The sequence below is a fragment of the Stegodyphus dumicola genome, chromosome 6, assembly GCF_044657685.1.
Source record: "Stegodyphus dumicola isolate Sdum_Otavi_A_Nest chromosome 6, ASM4465768v1".
Lineage (NCBI taxonomy): Eukaryota > Metazoa > Arthropoda > Arachnida > Araneae > Eresidae > Stegodyphus > Stegodyphus dumicola.
The window spans coordinates 18,063,470-18,087,827 of NC_140773.1; the positions used below are offsets into that span (position 1 = coordinate 18,063,470).

The window sequence follows — 24,358 nt, forward strand, 5'->3', positions numbered from 1 at the left end:
AAGTCATCCTTCCTTCCTTTATAACTTAAACCACACAACATGACTCCATACAACAAATATTATAGGACTTCCTTTATTTGTTATTCAAAGTCAGAACATTTCATGCCCATCACAAGCACATTTTAAACATTTTATAACGGCACATTTTATAACCTCTACATTTCATAACAGCAATTGGCTACCAAAAATATAATATGTTCGAATCTTGGCCAACGTGAAACGTTACCATAGAGGTTATTTACGTAGATAAGATCGGTTATATTACTGAAGTAAATTTGATATTCAAAACATTAAAAAATCACAGATATTTTTCTTTTATTCTAATTTAAAATAATGTAAAATATAATATAAAATAATGCACATCAAAGATTCTTTTCCTTTTTTTCAGCCCTAAAGAAGCCATTAAGCTCAATTGGGATTTTGTGTTGGTTCACTATAAATCGGCGTATCCCTTTTCAAATTGTTGCCACTGAATATTATCACAAATCGTATTTTAAAATATATTAAGCATTGAAGAATCTGTGTGTATGCATGTATGCCCCTAGCATTATGGAAAAACGACTCCAGTCGAATATGTACACTTGAAAGCCCGAATTTGGAACTTCGAATTCATTTTATTATTTATTTCATATTTTGCAAAACTTTGAAATCATTGGAAATCATTATATACATTTTTCTTTTTTATGATGCGGCTACGTTTTAAAGAAGTAGTAATATGTATGACAACCTCTAACACTCTTTTGAGAATTTCGAGGATATGCTGTTTTTAAATATTTTGTGATTTTTTTTTTATGGAATTGAATTTTGCTAAGAACACGAGTAAATGCTAAGAACATGGTACTTAATGTATAAAGTAAAGACACAGAAGGTTAAGAAGAAGACAAAAAACATGTTTTCTTGTAAGATATTTTATTAAAAATCCTGAGCATTGAGATGATGAACTGATAAAAGACTGGAAAGAATAAAAAAATGTATGCCAATACTTAATATTACATCGGAAATTCTAAACACATGTTGTAATGCTGTTAAAAATTACGTGATTTTGTTATTGAACTGTATGCGGCGTAAATGCGAAGAAAACGATGCCGAATAATAAAGCTAAAAAGATTTAAAAAAAAAAAAAACTTAGCAGGAGTGAGTACAAGAGCAAGCTGGTAGACTGCAAGCTCAGAGAAGGTGTAAAAAACTAAATAATCCTTTTGGGCGACCATTAAAATCTGAATCCTTTCACATTTTTCTACAACTACCCAATTTTAAGTAAATGTATTGAAAATTAGTAAATACAAATAACAAAATTTTTTGCCGGTGACAAAAATTATAACACGTGCTTATTAACAATAATTAATTAAAAAAATTGTTGAGGAAGAATTTTAAACAATGGAATGTAATCATTCTCATACATGCCATTTCAATGCTATGACATTTATTATTTCTTAACCATCTGAGTAGCATGAACGAATTAAAACGGTCATGGAGTCCTATATTTAAAGCGGTGAGGACACTTTGACTGGACGCTGAAATCGTTGTTCGACAGCGTTCAGGGTCAAGTATCTTGAAAGTAAAATTACCACCTTAAAAATAGTTGCGCAGATGTCTAGCTGATGAATTTTATATTCGGTAATACTTACGTATCTTGGTATTTTTTAATATAAAGAATAAAATAAATATGGGCATATAATTATATGCAATTATCGGATATATGCTGCAGCTTTGAGCACCATACAGATGACAGTACGACTTTGGTCAGTTCCACCCCCAATTTTGATGGAGAGCGCGCCGGGGGGATGGGTCCGAGGGTCTCCCACTTCTCTCTACCTACCGGTAGCCTCTCGAGGGGACTTTCGGCTTACCGCATATTTAGAGTGCTTCCATACCGCACAGACACTATACATTAGCAAACATCCATGCTCTCTCCGGGATTTGAACCCGGGCTCTTCGATGCAGCAGCCAGAGTCACTAACCACTATCTCGATTGGGCGGCGTATAAAATTGTAAAACTAATATATGAAAAATCTTTAAATCTTTCTACTTCAAGAATTCGCAAACTAATCTTTAAATCTATCTGTGAAACTATAGACGTATAATAAAAAACAGTAATTTTAAGTTCTAATGTGTGGGAAAAAATTATTTCAAGAAATCAAAGCGAAATTGTAAATTGCGAAAAAATAAAAAAATTCCTGACTATAAGTCTTACAAAAATTAGATTATTAATAGTCTGTCTTAATAAGTTATAACAGGTAAATTATTATTGAATATATAACTGATAAATTGGTAAATATAAAATCTGCCAATTATCAAGTGTTTTTAAATATTAAGTAAAATATTCGTCTCTTATACAAGCTAGCTGAAGTTCTACATCAAGTCTATTACAGTTTCCTAGTATTTTTTATTAAATTTTTATTTTGTAAGCGATTTTTGTCAGAAAATGTTTTTAATGAGCTGAATTTTATCCTATGCAGCATACGTCATAACTTATGTAGGTTATTTTGTGTATTGAGATGTACGTTGTTAATTAAAAAAAATTTAGCGTAAAAATATTTTTCATTTTTTTATTTTGCACAACAGGGGAATTGTAAAGAAAGTCACTGCCTCTTGAACTTGAGAAATACTGTGCCTTTAAGAAACGCGGTGGAAGATTTGAAGTCACCTCCTTTCTTTAGACGTCTTGGAATCTATCCTATAACGTAAGATTACACTAAATATGATGAGATTTCTTTTTCAGAATTTTGATTGAAAAATATCTCAGTTGTTAGCAACGTCTTATTGTTGGCATTACGATGATCTATTTTGAAAAAAAAAATCATTAAAAGTCTGTAAATTGTATTAGAAATTCTAAACAAACTTCATTTAGCCGACTATTTCTTGATCTATTCCATAGTGGAAAGAACGGAATTTTGCAGTTTACGTTTGACAGTTTTAGCAGTTACATATCCGAAATATTCGTAAAAAATTGCTTCAACATTAAACGAATAAAAGTTATTGTGAAATATTGCGCTTCGTACGTATGCGATCTATCAAGAAAATCAAGACTTCGGGATCTAATATAAGCAACCAAATAATCAAAGATGTAGCTCGACGGTATATTGGCTAGATGGGCCTACTAGGACACCGAAGGGCCCGACTTCGAATTCCGGAGACGGCATGGATATTTGTACAGTGTCTCACAAAAGTGATGGGACACTTATGCTTTACAAAAGGAAACCTTTTTTGTGGGTGTGTTTCATACTTAAATTTACTAACAATTATTACATAACATACATTTTCTCAAAATATTAAAATATTAATTTAATAAAAATACAATTGTTTAGAGCGGAGCAAAAAATGGCTCACATAAGTGATGGGACATTTCATCACTTCACTTTTCCATCAAATATTTATCCAAAAATTTTACTTTTTAAAAGGTTTTAATATTTTGTTGGATTTCCTTTCACTTTAAAAACATGATTTAATCTTCTTGGGATGGATTCGACTAATTTTTTTTTTGTGATTTTTGGAGTGATTTTACCCCATTCTTCTTGAAGCACCGATTTTAATTGTTGTTTTGAAGAAATGGTGTGTTTGTGAATTCTTGATTCCAATTCTTGCCAAATATTCTCTATGGGATTTAAGTCTGGAGATAGTGGTAGTGTTTTTATTATTTCAGGACAATTATACAGCAGCCAGGGTCTACGTTCAAAGCAGTGTGCTTGGGGTCATTGTCCTGGTAGAATTTAAAATCGTCATGAAGGTTCAATTTTCGTGCTGAAGATTTCAAATTTTAATTTAAAATGTCAATAGATATGTAATGATCCATTATACTGTCAATAAAAACAAGATTACCAACCCCAGCGGACGACATGCACCCCCATACCATAACTCCTCCTCCAGCATGTTTTACTGTTGGCACCAAGTTCTGTTTGCGAAATTCTTCCCTGGTTTTCTCCAAACCAAGATTCTACTGTCAGAACCAAATATATTAAATTTACTCTCATCAGCAAATATAACTTCATTCCAGTAATCAGAATTCTTATTTATGTTGGATTTTGGGAAAGCCAGTCTGAGTTTTCTATTCTTTTCACTTACGAAGAATTGTTTCCTGGCTGCTCTACCGTGATATCCAGCAAATCGAATTACTCTTCTAATAGTCTCAGGATTAACAATTACTCCATATAATGCTTGTAAATCAGCAGCAACTTTAGGAGCACTCATTCTTGGATTTTTTTTTAATATTTCGAACAATAGTTCGCTTTATTCCATTAGATAGCTTTGATGGTCGGCCAGGTCATCTTTTATCCTGAATCATATGATTCTTTTTATATCATTTAATGATTTTGCAAACTGTTGAATGACTCAAGTTAACTGTTTCAGCAGTTTCTCTAATAGATTTTCCACGTTCAATGTGCAGATTAATAACTAATTTTTGAATTTCAGGCAAAGTTTCTTTTCGTTTAGCATTCATGGCCGCACAGAGCTAAAAAACACAAAAATTCCAAAACAAACTCGAGAGAAATACTGCAAACGATTTTATAAATTATTGCCAATTGCTTTTGAGTAAAAATAAAAAACCCCAAAAATATTTTTATTGTAGTACGTAGTAGTATCTAATGGTGTCCCATCACTTATGTGAGCCATTTTTTGCTCCGTTCTAAACAACTGTATTTTTATTAAATTAATATTTTAATATTTTGAGAAAATGTATGTTATGTAATAATTGTTACTAAATTTAAGTATGAAACACACCCACAAAAAATTTTTACATGTTTTTTTAATTTATTTTATTACAGTTTCCTTTTGTAAATCACAAGTGTCCCATCACTTTTGTGAGACACTGTAAATGCATAGTGTCGGTGCTGCATGGTGGTACTCCAAATATGCGGCGAGCCGGAAGTCCTCTCGTGTGGATTGGTGGAACCCTCCGGATTCCCCCCAGGGGTGCTCTCCCTCAATATTGGGAATGGAAAATAGAAGTCCGACCTTTGTTTGGAGTAGGCTCTGGCAAACATTCTTCCATATAATATGGACAAGACAACAACAGCAATAATCAAAGATAAAAAGTAACCTAAATAAAAGCGTGTAATATTTATTTCTAAACACTAGTTTTAGAAAAAGTTCATAGTTGCCACGAAAATTAATTTTTATTAAATAATGAAATTAAGTAATAAAGGTTCTCAGCCTTTTTTACGTGATGCCTTTCACCACTGTCAGAAGTTCGTTACCCTCAACCTTTCCAACATATGAAAAATACGTGTAGTAAATTGTTGCTTTTTTTTTCTGACACCAGGTGTTACGTTATTTTCTTCCTTCACGTTCGTACAGGGTTCGTGAGGATTTGGAGTGAATAACGACAACACTTCTTGATGAAGTATCAAAACACACTTTATTGGCCGGTATTAATCAGGACAGCTCCGAAGTCACTTTTTGCAGTCGTCGAAGATCTACTATAAACAGGCTGACACAATCAGCGACACAGCCTTCACACTGTCAGGCAATAACGGCGGAGACAGCTTCACTGCAAAGCAGCAGAGTACAGCTCCCGACTCTGCTCGGTAATTCTCGGAACTCCACGTATTCTCGAGACTCTTCACGCTACAACTCGCGATGCACTCGACGACGCACAGAGCACAGCTCCCGACTCTTCGGTTCAGTCGTTCGCGGAGCTTAACACACTCTCTTGACGATGTACTAACTGCGAGACTCTTCGATGCACTCGACGACCCACTCGGCACTCGCTGGCCGATTGTCGACGCGATCGTCTCCGCACGGATTGACTAGATGAGACACACTAATTTGCACTCTAGACGAGGCACACACTCTGACTGCGGAACAGCAGGGTTTATATAGCTTTCGGCTTGTGTTCGAGAACATTCTGGGCTAAACTGGTAAGAATTCGTTCCAGAAAGTTCCCCATCAGTCCATGGCATATCGCCAAATGGGCGATTTCTCGCCAAATGTGACAACCCTGCCTTCCCTTGCTATTTTACGGCAACCCTAAAAACTGCTTTGCGGGGAAGCCATCCTATCGCGCCTGTACATTTCGTAACAATATTTATCTAGATTGTTTTTTAACGTGTATTATTAATTTATCAGCTGAAGATATAAGAAAAATAGTTGATAAATATCAAAACTTGACTGAAGGTAGTTTGTTAACATTCATAAACTGAAACTAAATATTGAGCAACTAAATAAAAGCTTGATTACATTCCCCCTCCCTAAAACTATGAAATTCCGCCGCCCGGTTGAAAACCTCTGGTCGAGATCTGTAAGGAAAATAAAAAATCTGATATGGTCAGCATACGAAACTCCCATCAATAGACAAGATCAAGTAAACTACGTTTTCATTTGATCGTTTGTAAATAAAATCTAATTTATCTATAAAATTTATGGGTAAGTGTTAGCTATAAACACTATTAATTATTTATTATTCTACTCTCCCATACAGTGGACAGTGACAACTATACGTGCTCATGCACATATTCGTTCTCATGCTTTGACTTTAGTATATCCTCTGGTCATATAGTTCTGTCGATTCAGAAATTAAAGATTTCACAATCACAAAATTTTTAAAAGCAGCATATCTTTAGAATTTCCGAGTGTATCAAGTGTTGCGACAGATTTCTTTCTCCATTAGCTATATTATTTATATTTGCCATAATATTTCTTCAAAAATAATATATAGAGATAAAAGTTGGTGGCAAAATTCCTTTATTTGAATAGCGATTTGATACAAAAATGATAAAACACAATATTGAGAACTAAGGTTAATGCATTTAATTGTTTAATAATGAGAACTCGTCTTCATAATGACTTTATTCTAGCTTCATATAGCATACTTCTAAGAATACATTTAATGCTTATAAACGTTATTTGTTCTGAATTTGTTTGTTTGTTGTAATTCTCAATCGCATACCTACTTAAATACAAAACCTGAGAGGTTTGGTATCTCATAGCATGCTATTTTATAAAAATCTGTTCAAAGCTTCAGATAAGGTATACTTATGATTTATCAGATTTAGCCGAAATCTAATATATTGCATCTATTAATACAAAAATCTTAAAAACTACACCTGTAAGAACTAAAAGTTTTGGTTTATGTTTTAACACGTTCACTGCCCAACTACGAGTTATCTCGTAGGTCGAAGTTTGTGTTTAGGCGCTAGCTACGAGTTAATTCGTAGAATGCTTTTGCTTTACCCATGCCACATACAATCAAACTTGTAGGATTTTCATGTTCCATGAAGGTACATCTGGCTTTGGGGGTTAGGGAAAAAACACAACTATTCGGCACAGCTCAAGGGGTTTTATAAAATTAATATAAGTAATTTTAAAGTAAATAACATAGTAACTGTAAAAATATTCAAGAAATTTATAATAATCTTTGTTGTAATAATTGTTGTAAAAATAATCAATCTTTGTTATAAGTAACCGCCAACTACGAATATACTCGTAGTCGGCGCTATCATAAAACATTTTATCGCAAAAACCGACTACGATATAACTCGTATAATTAATAACGCAATTAAAAATTATCTAAAATCGATATCTTTCCCATAAATACATGCTTTGTATTTTTATTTTACAATTAATTAATTACAACGTGTTGACGTGGTAGAACCGTTTTTGAAAATGTCGCTTAGCAGTGAACGTGTTAATATACTATAGTTTTAGTTTTTCATTAAACCTCTAAATGGGTTTCAAGAAAAGTACCGTTTCCGGTTGTCCATCAAAGACTGTTATTGGCTTCCTGTGTTGAACAACTTCCGGTTGTCCTGTTTTATCCAATCTAATCAACTCTTATACGTTTGTAGAAGGCTTAAATATGGAGAATAGACATTTTTGGCAATTTCATTAAAAGAATTATCGCGGACGAAAAAATCGTCACACAAAAACAGACAGAACATTGCAAAAATAATAAAAATGTGCTGTGGGGGCTCTATTTCATACTTATTCACTGAAAACTCTCTTAACTAATTTCTGAAGCGAAGATTATGATCTCCCATATTTGTATATAAAGTTTGCCAGGAGATAAAAAGAAGAATGCTGATATCTATAAACGCAACACTCCATGTCCATTCAGTATTCTCGGAGCGAAAAATATAGCAAAATCTGTAACACACAAACACATAGAAGAGATATACTAGGTTTGTAATTATAATGTAAGGAATACAAATACAAGTTACGAACTTGAATAATCTGAAAAGATATACATGAGATAAGGAACATAACACACAAAAACAAGTTAAAACTTTCCCTAGCACGCACGTATTCTATCAGTCATTCATAAAGAGTGTAAAAAACGCTTGTTTCGTAACGCTTGGTCAACTTCGTGATGGCACAGGTTACATTTAGGTCAAAAACTAACACAGATTTATTTATTTACTTTTTGCGTTATTTATACGTACATTGTTTTAATGAACTTGCTGTGACGGCGTTGAAAGAGAAAACAAACCTACAAAATGTATTCTGTCAGTCATACTTTCAGACATATGACCGAAAGTAAAAATTATCACTTCATGATAAAATTAAGACAATTTCTTTTAAGAAATGTGTAAAAGATTAACTAACGTTTGCAGACGTAGTATTTCAGTTGAGTTTTCAAGCATTTTTCATTACAGGTATTATATCATTTTACTGTATTTAATCACAACATCTCTGTTTTGCAACGTATTTTTGAAGAAGTTAATTTTATGCTGATTGAGATGTTTTTAAAAATATTCTCCTTTTGCTTTTCTTCTTCCCCCTATTCTCCTCTACATTCAAATGGTTCAAAGGTTTTATAGATGCATTTATTAAAAAATCCGTTAATCCTCTTTCCTTGTACGTAAAGCTAAAAATACTTTTTGGTATGAAATATCTTTAATTTTGAGCCAATTGCGCATTAAAGCATTTTATTTGTATTTTTACTTCAAAGTTCATTCGAAAAATAAAACATTATTTTCAATCGAATTCATTATTATATATTTATTGTGAATAATGTTGGGAATGTGATTAAATTAATAAATCTCTGAAACCAATTTTTGATCATATAGACAGACAAGCATTTTTAAGCAAGCAAAATTCAATTAATCTTTAACTCCTTCATTCGCAAATAAATCAATATAGTTACTTTTATCTTTTTGGTTAATTAATGGATAAATATTTTGAACAACAGTTAATTCGGGAAAGAATTCATTGTGCGAAAATTATAATTGATTTCGTTTACGTAGGTTTCAAAGCAATGCAATCTGATAAAATATTGATTATTTCAATATTTATTCTGTTAGGAATGATAATTCATGTTTGATAATTACAAATTCCTTTCTTGATAAATGTCTTAAATTAGGATTTAGTCCAAACAAAATTGATTTAACTTATTTGTTTCTTTTATTACCTTTGTTTTAGAAATATCTTGTGGTTTGTATGTGATGTTTACAAATATTTTAATTAAGTGTTACTTTTGTGCAATATAGAACTTAAGAGGTTAAAAAGATAAACGAATTCTGGTAGTTTTGTTCCAGCTTACATTTCTGGTGATATTACAGGCTGGCAAAATGAACGTAATAAGTTTTTTGTCAGAAATTTACCACGAAATTGTTCTTCCTAAGACAGACAGTTCTGCCATCAAATAAATTCTAGTAATAAATTGATTAGGAAATCCATTACAAAGGTTTTTATTCTCAAAACTCCTAAATGTTTTCTAGTAATAAAACATCATTTTTTTACCTCCTTCTACGATGTAAAGGAAGTATTCTAATCACGAAAGATTTCGGGTATCATATTTCAAAGAAAATATCCATTTTGGTCGTTCCTAAATCCATTTTGACAATGTTTTGCTTGACGTCTGTACGTAAAATGGATTTAAAATGCATTCAAAATGGATTTTTTTTTCATAATGCCTGTACGAAAAAACGTATGTATCTTTCATAACTCAAAAACGATTAGCCGTAGAATGCTCCTTTTTTATATGGTTTTTCGATAACATGTAGTTGTGCACCCCCCTTTTTCAATCGTCAGTATCAAATATATATATACCATTTTATCCAGCTTAATATAGTCCTTACGAGAACTTTATTTTCACAATCGCTGGTCGTAGACATATATTTCTAGTTACAGAAGTGTTTTAAATGACAAAAATATTCATTTTCTGGCAATTTCAAATTTAAAAGAATAATTTTGGATAAATAGCAAAATCTAATTTTTAAAGCGGTTTCTCTGTTCCTATACTTATATTTGGGAATGTTTTATCCTCGTTATGAAAAAATAAAAGCACAAGAAGTTTGATCTCTTACGGCAAAAATTTACCAAAATATTTAATTTAAAAATTTGCAATTTTTGATGTCATTTTCAACTTTCCACGAGGAATCAGTTAATTAAATTAGTATAATTCGAAGAAATAAGTTTAAATGAAGTATATCAAAGAAAGGTATAATTTAATCGGCATATAAGGAAGTAACATTGTGTCCACATCAAATTTCTTATTTTTAACTTTTTGAGGAATTAAAAAGCATCAATTTAGACTCTATCAGTAATAATAATAAACTGCATTATACCTACTTAATGAGGTGAAGTTTGGAATTTATACGTGTTTCCCCATTAACGACATTAACTTTCACTCCTCATCTAGGTCCTGACCTCAAAAATTGGGGTCAGCATTTCGTCATATTTCTGTTTGCGGTTAATGAATATTTATTCATGAAACTAGAATTACCAATAATTATCTAGACCATTTGTGAAGCAATTTTTATCTTTACTTTACTTTTAGAATGTTGGTAATTAACATTTGAACGATAAGTTTTTTCCCAGGAAATAAAATACTTCCTTTGCCCATAACAATAGTAGCAAGTGAATATTTAAACGGGAATTATGTGCAAATATTGCTGTAAGATATGTTGGAGCATTTCGAAACCTTCAAGGTCAATGTTTCATGACACTGTCATTTGTTTCGATACATCTTTCAATTTTTGGGGTTAACCTTGTAGAGACATTAAGACAGTTTTGGAAGCAGGAGACTTGAAAAATGAGCAATGCCTTCGCCGGGAATCGAAACGCGGACCTCTCGAATACGCGCCGAGTATGCAAACCACTACATCATGAAGGCACGCTAAGAAGGCGGGAGAAATCCCTTATATACGCCCCCTTTTAAAGGGCAACTGGGGATTAGGGGAACCAATTGTCAAATCCTGGGGGTGGAGAATCGTCTTCCAGCCCCTTTTTTTAGTTCGGGCGCCACAGTTGAGACATTAGGTATTTTTGAAACAGGAAAGGTGAAAAATGAGCAATGCTATCGCCGGGAACCGAACGCACCGAGCTTGAAGGCCACTACACCAAGAAGGCACGCTAAGAAAAAAGGAGAAATACTTTATAACCTAATTACTGTGAGTTATAACTATTCTTCAGTTGATCGAAAGCAATTGTTTTATTTCAGTTGAATATCAACCTATCGTAAAAGTGAGATGCAAAAAAAGTTTGCTTATTTTATTAAGAAAAATTTTAATTTTGTTAAAAAAGTCTAGTCTCATCAATTGCTTTTACATCGTGCATTCGGCTTTCATGCAATTTGCTTTTAAGATTGCTATTCTAGAACACCAGGAAAAACAATTTACCTTTATTTTATTCGATGTATCGAAGTATTCTTAAGTTTATTACTTAAAAGTGAGTTTTGAATTTTTAGTTCATTATTCATCAATTAGATGTGCCCACCAGCCACCGAGCGGTAAAGTCGCTGAACACTGGTAGTTCGGTCCGAAGTTCGAATACCGCGAACGGGCTGGCTATATGGGTGTTTTCGTGGTTTTCCCCATGTGTAACGTGTATGCGAGCCAGTTTCCCTTAGAAAGTCCTCCACGATAACATCCCTCCCCTTAGGCAGACAGCCCTAGTCTGCTTTGCCATAATTAAATACACCACATCAATTAGATGTAACATTATTAATATATAGATAACATTTCTCCGAAAACGTGCCTCAACTTAAATTTAAGTTAATTGTTTGTAATATTAAATACATATTAATAACAAAGTTTGAATTTCTGCGATCTTTTCCAACTCAAGTCATCGACAAGCATTCTTCTAACATTGCAAAATATTCCTAACCCACATCTTTAGCAGGTTCTTATTTTACACGTTATTGTCACATGCTGCCATTATGTTGATGATTTGAAAAATGTATTCATTGTTTTGGTATTTGTGTCATTACAAATTTCACTTGCATATTCTGCAAAGAATTTAAGCAAAAATCAATAACTACCCCTTTCACTGCTTCGTAAACATCTTCAATTTTTCAAAATTTTCGTTTACGTTTTCGCAAGAGAAGAAAAGTATGAACTAATTGTATCGATAAATGCTATTTGCCGAATTAGCGGTATAACTTCTAAGCCGCTTTTATAAACCAGACTGTCGATATTACAATTCCTGATAGTGACCACACATGTTTTTCAGCTACAGCAAAAGAATTTCGGCAACTTGTCAAAATATCGTAGAATATCAAGTGCCAAATACCTACCGAAATTTCCTATGATGTAAATTTAATTAAAACACGGCTATAATCGTATTTAATTTAAAAAAAAAAAACGAAATGAGCATTGAAAAAAATCTACAGAGTTTTTCAGATATGTAGCCTGGATTTAAATTTGATTTGATTTAATTTTTGATTCATTTTAACAGATCAACTTCGCAGCCCAACTGAGATAGTGCTTAGTGACTCTGAATGCCGTACCGAAGGGCCAGGGTTCGAATCCCCCCAAAAAAGGCATGGACTTTTGTAAATGTATAGTTTCTGTGCGCCATGGGAGCACGCTAAATATTCGGGTAGCCGTAAGTCCTCTCGAGGCGCAATCTTGCTGTCCTTGTAACGATGAATTTCTTGGGCTTATTCTGAAGTTACTGTCAAAAAAGTGAGATAAATCACAACAACTACAGCTGATTAACTTCAGTGATCTATCCATTGCAGCCTTTTAAAAGAACCAATTACACTAGCTTTCATAAAATTACTACTTTTGTCAGCTCTTCCTATAAGAACCAACTTTTCCAGCACCGTTGATAATAAATTTTGAGAAAGTTTTGTAACAATTGCCGCTATAATATACGCAACACCTATTAAAGGAAGTCTTGATCACAGACGTTATTTTAGATCGAATACCATAGCACCAAGAAAGTATAATATTATTACGAAATGTACAGGCGCAGTGAGATAGCTTCCCCGCAAAGCAGTTTCAGGATTGCCATAAAATGGCAAAGAAAGGCAGGGTTGCAACATTTGGTGAGAAATCGCCCATTTGGTGACATTTGGCGATGTATCATGAACGGATAGAGAACCTTCTGGAACGAATTCTTACCGGTTTAGCACAGAAGGTTCTCGAACACAAGCCGAAAGCTATATAAACCCTGCTGGTCCGCAGTCAGTTAGTGAGTGTCTCAGAGTGTGCCTCGTCTAGAGTGCGAGTTAGTTAGTATCGAGTTGGTGTCTCGTCTAGCGAGTCAATCCCTGCGGAGTCGATCGAGTTGACAGCTGGGCAGCGAGTGCCGAGTGAGTCGTCGAGTGCACCGAAGGAGTCTGTTAGTGTATCGCGGTTAGTGCATCGTCGAGAGAGCGTGTTGAGCTCCGGGAACGACAGAACCGAAGAGTCGGGAGCTGTGCTCGTGTGTCGTCGAGTGCATCGCGAGTTTTAGCGTGGAGAATCTCGAGAGTACGTGGAGTTCCGAGAACGACCAAGCAGAGTCTGGAGCTGTACTCCGGAAAGCAGAGTCGGGTGCTTTGCAGGAAACTGTCTCTACCGTGATAGCCTGATAATCTGAAGGCTGTGTCGCTGATTGTTCCAGCGTGTTTATAGCAGATATTCGACGACTGTAAAAAGTGTTATTGGAGCTGTCCCTGATTAATATTGGCTAATAACTTCTTCGATACTTCATCAAGTAGTGTCGTCGTTATTCACTCCATCCACACAAACCCTGTACGAACGCAAAGGAAGAAAATAACGTAACAACTGGTGTCAGAAAAGAAAGAAAAAAAAAAAAACGCAACAATATTATCTAGACAAGTACATTTATAATAAGAGATGCACAGTAGCATCATAAATAAAAAGCTCATTCCCTGCATTTCATAGCTTTGTGCTGTATAATAAATTTCCGGATTGATAGAAAATAATCAACATATGTTTTTTATTTCGTAAGATTTTAACCGAATGAAAGCATCGACTCCGTAACGGTATCTGTTGTGAAAACGTTATATTTTATTTTTAGAAAATTTATGAATGTATTGTATAACACACCGAAATTTTACATGCGCATATTATTTAAAAGCTAAACAAGCGAACTGCGGCAAAACTACTAGCACATGAAATGAGAAATATTTAGCAATGGTTGGATAAATGAGAAAATTATAACGCATGAATGTGTGCATCATTGGCAAACCATGGAATAAAATACAGAATAATTCTGTTTATAATATTCTTAGGTGTCCTTCATATAACTCCTGTTTTAAATCTCATCTCCAGTAACTACCTGAAACAGAAAACTATTTGAAGGATATATTTTGATTTTATCTCCTATTAACCTTGGGAATACCAGACACCTTTTGTGTTATGTGTTATCCATCATTGCAGTTTCTAAACAACTTATTTTCTTTTGGTTCATTTCATTAGAAATAAATAAATGATCGATGAGAAATGAAAATAAACAACTGATTGTTAAATGTATTAGATAAGAAAGAATATAGATGAGCAAGCGTATTTAAATAGCGTAAGCTGAATTTGACATTGTTCTTAGAGAAAAATTGTTAGTTAGCTAAATCCATAAAAAAATTGAAATAGGCTTAAGTATGAGAATAATTCTTTTTGAAATTAACCTGCAATTTAAGATTATATACGTACCTCATCTGAGGTCTGATTTTGTTTAGAAGCCACATTTTTTGTTTTCAAGATATGATGAAAGATGGGTTTTAAGGAAGCTTAAAGAAAAATCAATTCCGTTTGTAATTCGAACTTTGGATGCAAGTTTTCGATAATATCTATTTCCAGTATGTAATAATAGGGAGTTTTTCTAATATATGCGGAAAGGCCATACGTACATGTACTCTGCACACATTAAATAATGGCGCAGTTTTAAAATATTTAATTAGACATTTATTTCTGGTCTTACAGGACAGGGCACTCAGAACGGCAAATATCCAGGTTTCTGTTACGTTGATTATTATCCTTCAATATGTTAACATTCGCTGTATTATGCTTTCTGTAACAGCTTACGTTATCTCAATGAATGGAGCTGTTCCTGAGTGGACGTGACCTATCGGTGGGTGAGTGGTTAAGACCACTGAATATTGGTAGTTCGAATTGGTTTGGGTTCGATCCTAGGTTTTTTATTCCAAAGGTGGGCACTTGGCAATTGAGCATTGGCTACTCCTAAGGCCTCCATTTTATTATATTTTGTTCCAACGGCGGGCTTTAGCCGTTTATAGGCCTCGGCCGCAATTAAGGCCCGAAACGGTGGTCTCTTTATTATCGAGGTACCTATTGGGTGAGCCACCATTGCCTTCTATGAAGGGACACTCATAACACTAGAGCGAGGCTCCACTGTTAACAGTTACGTGTATATTAGGATTAGATACACCTCCACTAGAAATCTTTTGGCGATGTAGCGCTTCACACAGCCCGGTTCTAGACTTGGCAGTACCCCTTCAGTCCCTGCCGAGCCTGAACGACCATAGGATGGACCTATGGTTTTAGTCCTGTGAAGAATGATAATATACCGAAGAAATCGAAGCTGTCAGGACACAAGTCCAGCCAGTGGTCTGGTAGAACCCCGCGTCTCCTCCCATAAATGGTCGGTTCCGGAAATCCACGCCAGTCGATCTCCTGGAATGGGTTGCCCAGCGTCATTAGCCTATACGAGCCAAGCCCTAGACCAAGGCACCGTATAGTTTCCAGCGGAGCCACGAGGAGGCTGACGCTGGGCTGTGGGAAACGCAAGCAGGCGCACCTGACACCATTCCCACAGTCCCTGCCCATCGATCAAACGCCGGGTCTCCCGCCTTCCGCCACTGCCTACGACGATCTCCCGCGCACGGTTCACGCCGCCTACAGTGGTTTCCTGCCGGTTCCGGACATCCGACCCCCGGGTCAGGGATCCGGCTGTTCGGTTCTCGGATCAGAAGCCAGGTCTCCTCCTGCTATGCAGTCGGTTCTGGACATTTGTCTTCCGGAGGCCGAACGCCACCCGCCTCTATGAAGGGACAGACAAATGACATTCATGCCTTCTCTGGGATTCGAATCCGGGTCCTTCGGTACAGCAGAGTAATTAACCACTTTTCTGTCTAAGCGGCCATGCATCTATATATATATATATATATCTATGAAATTAATTACGTCAGAATTTAGATATTAATTATGACGTAATTATTTTTTCTGTGGTGTATGAATGTAACTATATGAAGATGTAGATATCAGTCATGGCCAGATGAATAATTTCCGCTGTTATTGATAAAATAATATTTTAACATAGACAAAAAAAGCATAAAAAAGCACGTGTTCTTGAATAATTAATAACATTGGTAATTTTAACACTATTACATTATGTAAGGTGATTCAAAATATCTGACATATATGTAGAGGGAACTGAAATAAGTCGATTTTGTAACGAAATGCGTGCGGAAATGGCGCTTTGATGTGGTACAAGGCGCTGTTAAGCAGTAGAGAAAAGCATTTTGCTGGCGCAAATTGTTATTCCCTAGGTGGATTTCGAACGGTGTGCATTGCTACACAAACGCGGAGCTCGCCGATGTGCATTTTATCTGTGGCACTGCGAACGGAAGAGGAACAGCTCCTCATAGGAGGTATATTCGGAAATTATTCTATGTACCTATTGTGAGGAGTCCCCCCCCGGGGGTCGACGTAGAGAACTCTGCGAAGCTACTGGTTAGGATCTGTACCTAGGCAGTCTCGGCCACGGGGGTATAAAATTTATGAACTTGGTGGTTCTGAAGGCTCTGGGAAAGGTCACTTATTGGCCGGCCTCGGAGTCTGGCACGTCCTAGCGCGGCGTGGTTCTAGTAACCCGGGGGTCTCCCCCGGGGTCGCTGGATAATGTCCCGCTGCGACGGGCTCGCCCAAGCGACTGGTAGGTGCATTAGACGACCGGTGCCGCCCCGGGTGCGTCCCAGGCGGTGCGCTGCTCTCCTGGAGGGTAATAGTGGAGGTTGAACCACCATGATGTGCCCGAAGGGGGAGTGGACCCGGAATGAGATTTAGTTCTCGATACGGGGAATGCCCAAAACTTCTTCTATTGTGAGGAGTTCCTCCATATTAGCCACATTCATGGATAAAATACACTCATATTTCTTTTGGTCTCTTCTACTTGCCTTTATATTTTCAACGGATATTTTTAAACTGTATCTGAAAAATGAATGAGCGGGACAGCTAACTAGTACATATTACATTAGTATTTTGGAGATTTTAATTAAAAATAACTAAATTAAAAAGGGCAATTATTGCTAAATCGAGCTCGAATCCCAGCTGCACAGAAAGTATTTTATTTTTTTTTTTTATTATTATTTTATCTATTTGTTTATCTTTTACATCATTTCGTTACATCTTGAATATATATATATAAAATATTTGTATTTTTATTCAAACTTGAACTTAGTAATACAATAGATGCACAGCAGATTATTATTTTGTTAATTTTCTTTAAACACTGCACAGATGTTGTTATTTCGTTAACCAAATAATATTAACGAAACTGACCAATTTAATTGTGCTAAATAGTTAACATAACTGTTAACATTAACACATTAACATTAACTGTTAACATTAACACATTAACATTAACTGTTAACATTAGTTAACATTAAACCATTAAACATTGTTCCATACTGAAGGATCCCATTCTGGATATTCTGGATATTGGGGTGTTTATAGGATTCCTTGCCAATGTGGTTTAATTTACATTGGCCAAACTAAGAGAGCCTTAAAATTTCGCGTCAAAGAACATGAGGCATATGTTAGAAAAAAGGAAACACAGAAGTCTTCGGTTGCCCAACATTGTTGGTCCGAAAATCACACTTTCAGTTTTTCTGCAGCCAAAATTATTCAAAATTCCATTGGAGAACTGAATTTTCTAGAGGCATTTCACATTCAAATAAATCTTTCTGTTCCAGTTAACGATCCTAATTCCAACCCATCTTTGCCTTCGGCCTTTAAAGAAATTCGTGGAGATTATGTTTTAGTTCTGGTTTCATCAACAGATGGCGCCACTAGCTTATTTTCTGACCAGGCTTTCTTATCTTATCTAATCATTGTATCCTATCTCGTTCATTTGCGTTTTTGCAGCTGAAGATGGTGGTTCGGTAAAACCATCGAAACTAGTCCTGTGAAAATTTGAAAATATAACTCTGATTTTTGTGGTTTGACTTCTGAATTAGGATTTGTTCGACGTGTTATTGTGTCTTAATTATTTCAAAAATCCTAATAAACTACTTTTAATGTTTTGAAAGTGGTACCCAATTTTGGCATGCCTTGGGAACTTTCCTATGTACTACTTTAATGCTCAGTTTCTCTTGCGTAAAACAAGGACTTACCCTTTTGCAAGTATAGTACGTTTCATTCTGTTCATGACATCCAAGGAAATAATGGAAATAATTGAAAGTGAAATCTCTCTCTAAGAAAAATACCGGTTCTGGATCTAAAAATAATTTTTCCAGTTTCTTTCCTTTATATTAATACAAAATTTATTGCCATTTCGAAAATCAAAAAGCAAATTTATTGTCTGATTTTCGAAACAGCAATGGATGGGTGATTCGAGATATTCCATATGTTTTAAGTCACCTAGTGTGCACATGAATTTCAATGAACACACTGTCATTTCAAAATACTGATTTAGTTCATATTATCTTATATTTATGTAAGATTAATAAACGTTAAAAATTATGTGTTTACATAAAAGTATATTCTCGAATCTATTTTATATGCTTGATGTAATAGAGTCTCACTCGCTTTGGTAACATAAACTACGAGTAACATAAACATATCGTAGATAAGAATAACAAAGACGTAAACGACTTACTGCTACGTCATAGATATTACAACAGAAATGTGGGAAGGCTGTAAAGAACCCTTTTGTTAATAAATCAGTAGATTAGGCACTGCTCGTGCTTACAGGAACAGCCAGTATCTATGTAAAAACGTAATAAATAGAAATTAAACTAAGTTAATGGTAGCTAACCGAAAAGGTTGCATAGACAATATACGCGCAAGATGGTTTAGACCTAATACTGGAGCGACAAGTCTAATGGCAAGAATAACGCAATGCCGCATATGAACTGCTGTCAGGAGAATCAACTAGAAACGTGACTTTCAGCAGGCGGAACACGCCCTGATTCCATCATCTGCAACCTTTCTTTAAACATATCTCTTTTCTACCTCATTTGAATACGCGCGAACTAGCAGGAAAATGGAGAACGAGAAATATAGAAAAACTAATTAGCATAAAATAATTAATTAAAAAATAAATGTTTCATAAGAATAAATTGAGTTTAATTAAAAAAATTAAATTTAAATACATATTTAATTATATATTCTTTGCGCAGTTGCTGCAAGGAATGAAATTTAAATTTAAACAAATTTAAATTCTTAACAAATACGTATAAAAGTAAAAAAGTAAAAAAGCAAATTTAAATTCTAAAAACAGGAAAAAAGCCAAAATAATTTAATTTAAAATAATTTAAAAATATGCAAACATGTAAAAGATTTAATTCTCGAATTAATCTACAATATCATTTAAATTCAGAAGCATAAGCAAATTAAGTGCAAAATCTATCCATGAAAATAAATCTACTAATTTAATAAATTAAAATTAAATTAAACAATTTTTTTAGAAAAACATAAATTTGTTTGGCCTCAATTACATGAATATTTTCTGAAGTATGGAGCATTAATAGATATTGTTTATTTATTCAACTGAATACGGCAAAGCACACAAGGAATATTTCCCCAAGAAGATGACGCCTTCGTGGAGATTCTTTTAAGGGAAACTGCCTAATTCACTTTCCTTTTTGGAAAAATAACGAAAGACAGTTGAAGCTTAGAAAGACAGTTGTTTCGTCAGGATTCAAACTAAGTTACAAACTGCTGCCGCCCAAATGGGATATAAGTCAGTGACTCTGACTAACGTACCGTAGAACCCGAGTTCGAAACCCGGAGAAGGTATAAACGTTTGCAAATGTATAGCGTCTTTGCGACATGGGGGCACACTACATGGCGAGCAGAAAGTCCTCTCGTGTGGTTTGGCGGTAGGGAAAGAAGGGGAGACCCTCGAACCCACCCCCAAGGGTGCTTTCGTTTAAACTTAGGGGTGGAAATGTGTAGAATGATACTGTCACTTATATGATGCCCAGGGCTCTTGCTAACGACAGTCATAATCTTGTACTTTTTGCCTCGATAAATTCGTGGGCTTGTTCTGATGATGTCAGACAAATGAAATTGATCTCAACAACGCAAACTGCTAGAGTTCAACTGCATTATACACTCGGCCACTAATGGGCAATGTTTAGTGATCTAATATGAGAAGACAACGTCACTAAATCATAGAAACATTTTTTAGTTTAGTAACATTAGAGCTGGCTGCAGGCATACGTGACAGAGGCAGTCGCTTAAGGCGCCGATTAAGAAAGGGCGTCATGAAGTTGTTCTCATAAGCAACAGTTAAACAAACGTGACGTCACTTTTAATTATCAATATGGGTAAAGCTTTACATTATGGTAACTCGGCGATTTTTTGGCGAAAATGTGGCGACCAACCCTGCTATAGCAACCTGCTAGTTTTGTTCTGGACGCCATTTTCTTTTCACAAAGTACAGACAAGTTTTTTTTTTTTTTTTTTTTTTTTTTTTTTTTTTTTTTTTTTTACTCAACAATTTTTCCAACTATCTGTTAGCCGAATTATGCTTATACTAGAACTTTTATGGAACAAAAATGCTTAATCATGACGAAGATTAGGTGCGAAATTGGGAGAAAGTGCAGAATCGCAAACTGCTTGTCACGTTTTTAAGAATTGCACACACACGGTATCCATGTACACGTCGACCTATTTTCACTTAAAAAAACATCCCCGAATTGCACAAAAATGGCATTGCGCACACTCTGGACTTTATCTATGTACACATCGACCGATTTTCACTTAAAATGTCAAAGAAAATGGACAAAAACCCAATTCTTCTTACTCTTGTAAAAAGCGCCAAACAAATAAGTGGACGATTCTGCACTTTAGCAGCGAAATTGTTTCTAAGTGCTTATTAGCTAAAATCACGATCGGAATTTTCCGGAAAATGTCACATGTCATGTCTCATAATCTCTCATTTCTCTGAGACAAAATAATCTGTGATTCAAACTGTGTACTTCTCAGATTATTGCTAAAGTCCTAGCTAGTAACCTTTATTGCCTTACCAAAATGTCGCCAAACTACCTGTTACCATATTCTAAAGATTAGCCCAATATGTTTATAATACGAACTGTATTGGTTACTACGTTTATAAGGAATTTTGTCCGATTTCTTAGCATGCCTTCGTGGTGTAGTGGTCAGCACAATAGGCGCATATTCGATAGATCCAAGGTTCGAGTCCTGAAGAGGGCATTGCTCGTTTTCCACACTGTTTCGAAATAACCTAATATCTATATAATGGCGCCCGAACTAAAAAAAGGGGGTGGATGATGATTCTCCACCACCAGGATTTAGCGACTGGGTCCCCTAATTCCCAATCGCCCTTTAAAAGGATGAGTATATAAGATATTTCTCCCGCCTTCTTATCGTGCCTTCCTAGTGTAGTGGTCAGCACGCTGGGACCGCATTCGAGAGGTCCGTGGTTCGATTCCCGGCGAAGGTATTGCCCATTTTTCACATCTCCTGCTTCAGAAAAGGCTAATGTCTCTACAAGCTAATGGAATTTAAATAAAGAAAGTAGTAAATGTGCATTTCTCAAAAATATGTTCATAATTGTTTGTTTTAAAATTTGAAGCAACTTCAAATTTACTCACCTAAAATTATTTTCATTTTCTGCTATCCGATAAAAGGTGTATGGAACTTAATTTCGATTGGAATATAAATGAGTGGTATTACCTACATCAGGAAACTGCGAGTGATTTCTTAAATTTGTCTCGAATCTATTTTCGATCTCAAACATATTTTTCTAACCCCAATTTAGGCAATTTGTGATTTAAAATGCACGTGAGAGTTTGCGTAATGAAACAGCTTTGCTAGAGTAAGTTTAATTACGTAATTCTCTCAAGATATCTTCAAGTTTACTACCATTTAACAAGCGAGCCAGAAAACCTGCAATGACCGAAATTCGTCGGATATCAATAGATTTCTTTTCTGATTAATCATTTTATTTAAATTTGATTTGATTTTAAAAGCAGCATTTTGAAATATTTATATTTTTTGGATTGCGTACTACACTGGATACGGAGATTGAAAAATTGATAAAGTCTATGTTAGGACAAATTTTTAAAGGTTAAGGTTAGAAAAAAATATATATACGGCATATTTTAAAACAAAGCAAGTGCTGCGTAAAGTATATTGTGTAGTTAATTTCGTTTTTTAAAATAGCTGTGAGGAAAAGATTTAGTTTTGCAATATGTAAGTCAGAAGCTAAAATGGTGAAGAAAGATTTCCATCAGGAGTCAGATTAAGAAGATAGATTAAATAGACTCTGCGCAGAAACAATATTGAAAACTAATATTTGCCCGGAGCATTGTGCATATTTTTCAAGGAAACTGAATCATATTATCGAGAAAAACGTTTGCAACATATTGTGACTTTCAATCCGAAGATTACAGCAAGGAAAAGTTAGCTTCGTTTTTAGGCTAAACACAATGGGCAAAAATTAAAAGAAATAAACTACAACCCTCATATAACAACCCTGATTTAACGCGAACCTGGATTTAGCGATGAAATCGAAAATAGTACTTAGTTGGTACAATGTTAAGTCTATGAGAGCAAACCTCACTTTTAACGAGCGCAGGAATATATCCTTTAATGCGCAGCTTATTTACATGTGTCAGTTTGAAAGAAGAATAAATTGAAAAGTAACAGATGATATTTCTCATTCTACATACTAAGCTGTTGCCAGAAATGTTTATTCCAAAAGATTTGCTTTTTTAATATTATTTATCAAAATTGTTCTAAAAATGTGTAAGCGCCTTTAATTCTTCAGAGTAAAAAATACATGTTTTTTGGTAAATGCATAAGGGTCATAACATAATCTTTAAAGGGTTCATTCCAAAGAAGGCAGAAAATAAAACATTATAAAAATAATGAAAGGGGAAAAAGGGAATTTATTCATTTACATCATTAATCCATATGTGGCCCACTTCCCTTTATTTCAGTAAAATATTCAGAAACTTTAATAATTCAAGAATAGTCCATGGGCAATAAGAAATAGTTTAATGTTTATATGACAGTTTCGTTTATCTTGTCAAGTCTTAAACTGCAAATGTAGCGATTTCTTTTCTTTCTTGTTAGTTATCATTCGTTCTTTTACGAATATACGAATGTTATTTCCTAAGCCTTGTTTAGAAAGCAAGAAAGCTGCATATCTTGGCATTTAAAAATTGACAAAAATCAAATTCTTCTTACTCTTGTAAAAAGTGCCAAACAAATAAGTGGGCGATTCTGCACTTTAGCAGCGAAATTGTTTCTAAGTGCTTATTAACTAAAATCACGATCGGAATTTTCCGGAAAATGTCACATGACATGTCTCATGATCTCTCATTTCTCTGAGACAAAATTATCTGTGATTCGAACTGTGTACTTCTCAGATTATTATAAGTTAACTTTCCGGTAATACATCTTGTAATATTTTTAAAGCAATTTGCGGTTTGCGATCCTCATTTAACGAAGAAATATGAATTGATTGTTACTCAAATCACTGAACACTAATACTAATAATAAATAATTATTAAGTAAAATTCTATGAGAAAAATGTTTTAAGTTTTGATTAAAGCAATTATTTTTCATTTAAGATGTAGAGACATTAAGATTTTTTAGAAGCAAGAGAGATTAAAAAATTAGCAACGTCTTCGCCGGGAATCGAACCACAGACCTTTGGAATACCGGCCCAGCGTGCAGAACCACTACACCACGAAGGCACGCTAGAAAGGTGGGAGAAATACCTTATATACCCCCCTTTTAAAGGGCGACTGAGGTATTTAGGGGATCCAATCGCCAAGTCCTGGGTGTGCAGAAACCTCATCTAACACCTTTTTAGCTCGGGCGCCACTGTAGAGACATTAGGAGTTTTTTTTTTGAGGCCAGAGAGATGAAAAATTAGTAACGGCTTAGCCAGGAATCGAACTACGGGCCTCTGGAATACCGGCCCAGTGTGCAGAACCACTACACCACGAAGGCACGCTAGGAAAGTGAGA

The 24,358-nt window shown here is 34.8% G+C and overlaps 1 protein-coding gene across 2 annotated transcripts in view; it reads left to right on the forward strand.

Moving 5' to 3' along the window:
- Window positions 1-24,358, forward strand: part of LOC118189879 (organic cation transporter protein-like) — a 199,943-nt gene that overhangs the window by 83,906 nt on the left and 91,679 nt on the right. The window contains exon 2 of one of the 2 annotated variants that reach the window (XM_085818152.1): window positions 2,566-2,684. The exons of the other annotated variant lie outside the window; for it this stretch is intronic. The gene's annotated coding sequence lies outside the window, so the exon portion shown is untranslated. The remainder of the gene's footprint in view (window positions 1-2,565; window positions 2,685-24,358) is intronic. 2 annotated transcript variants of the gene reach the window in all.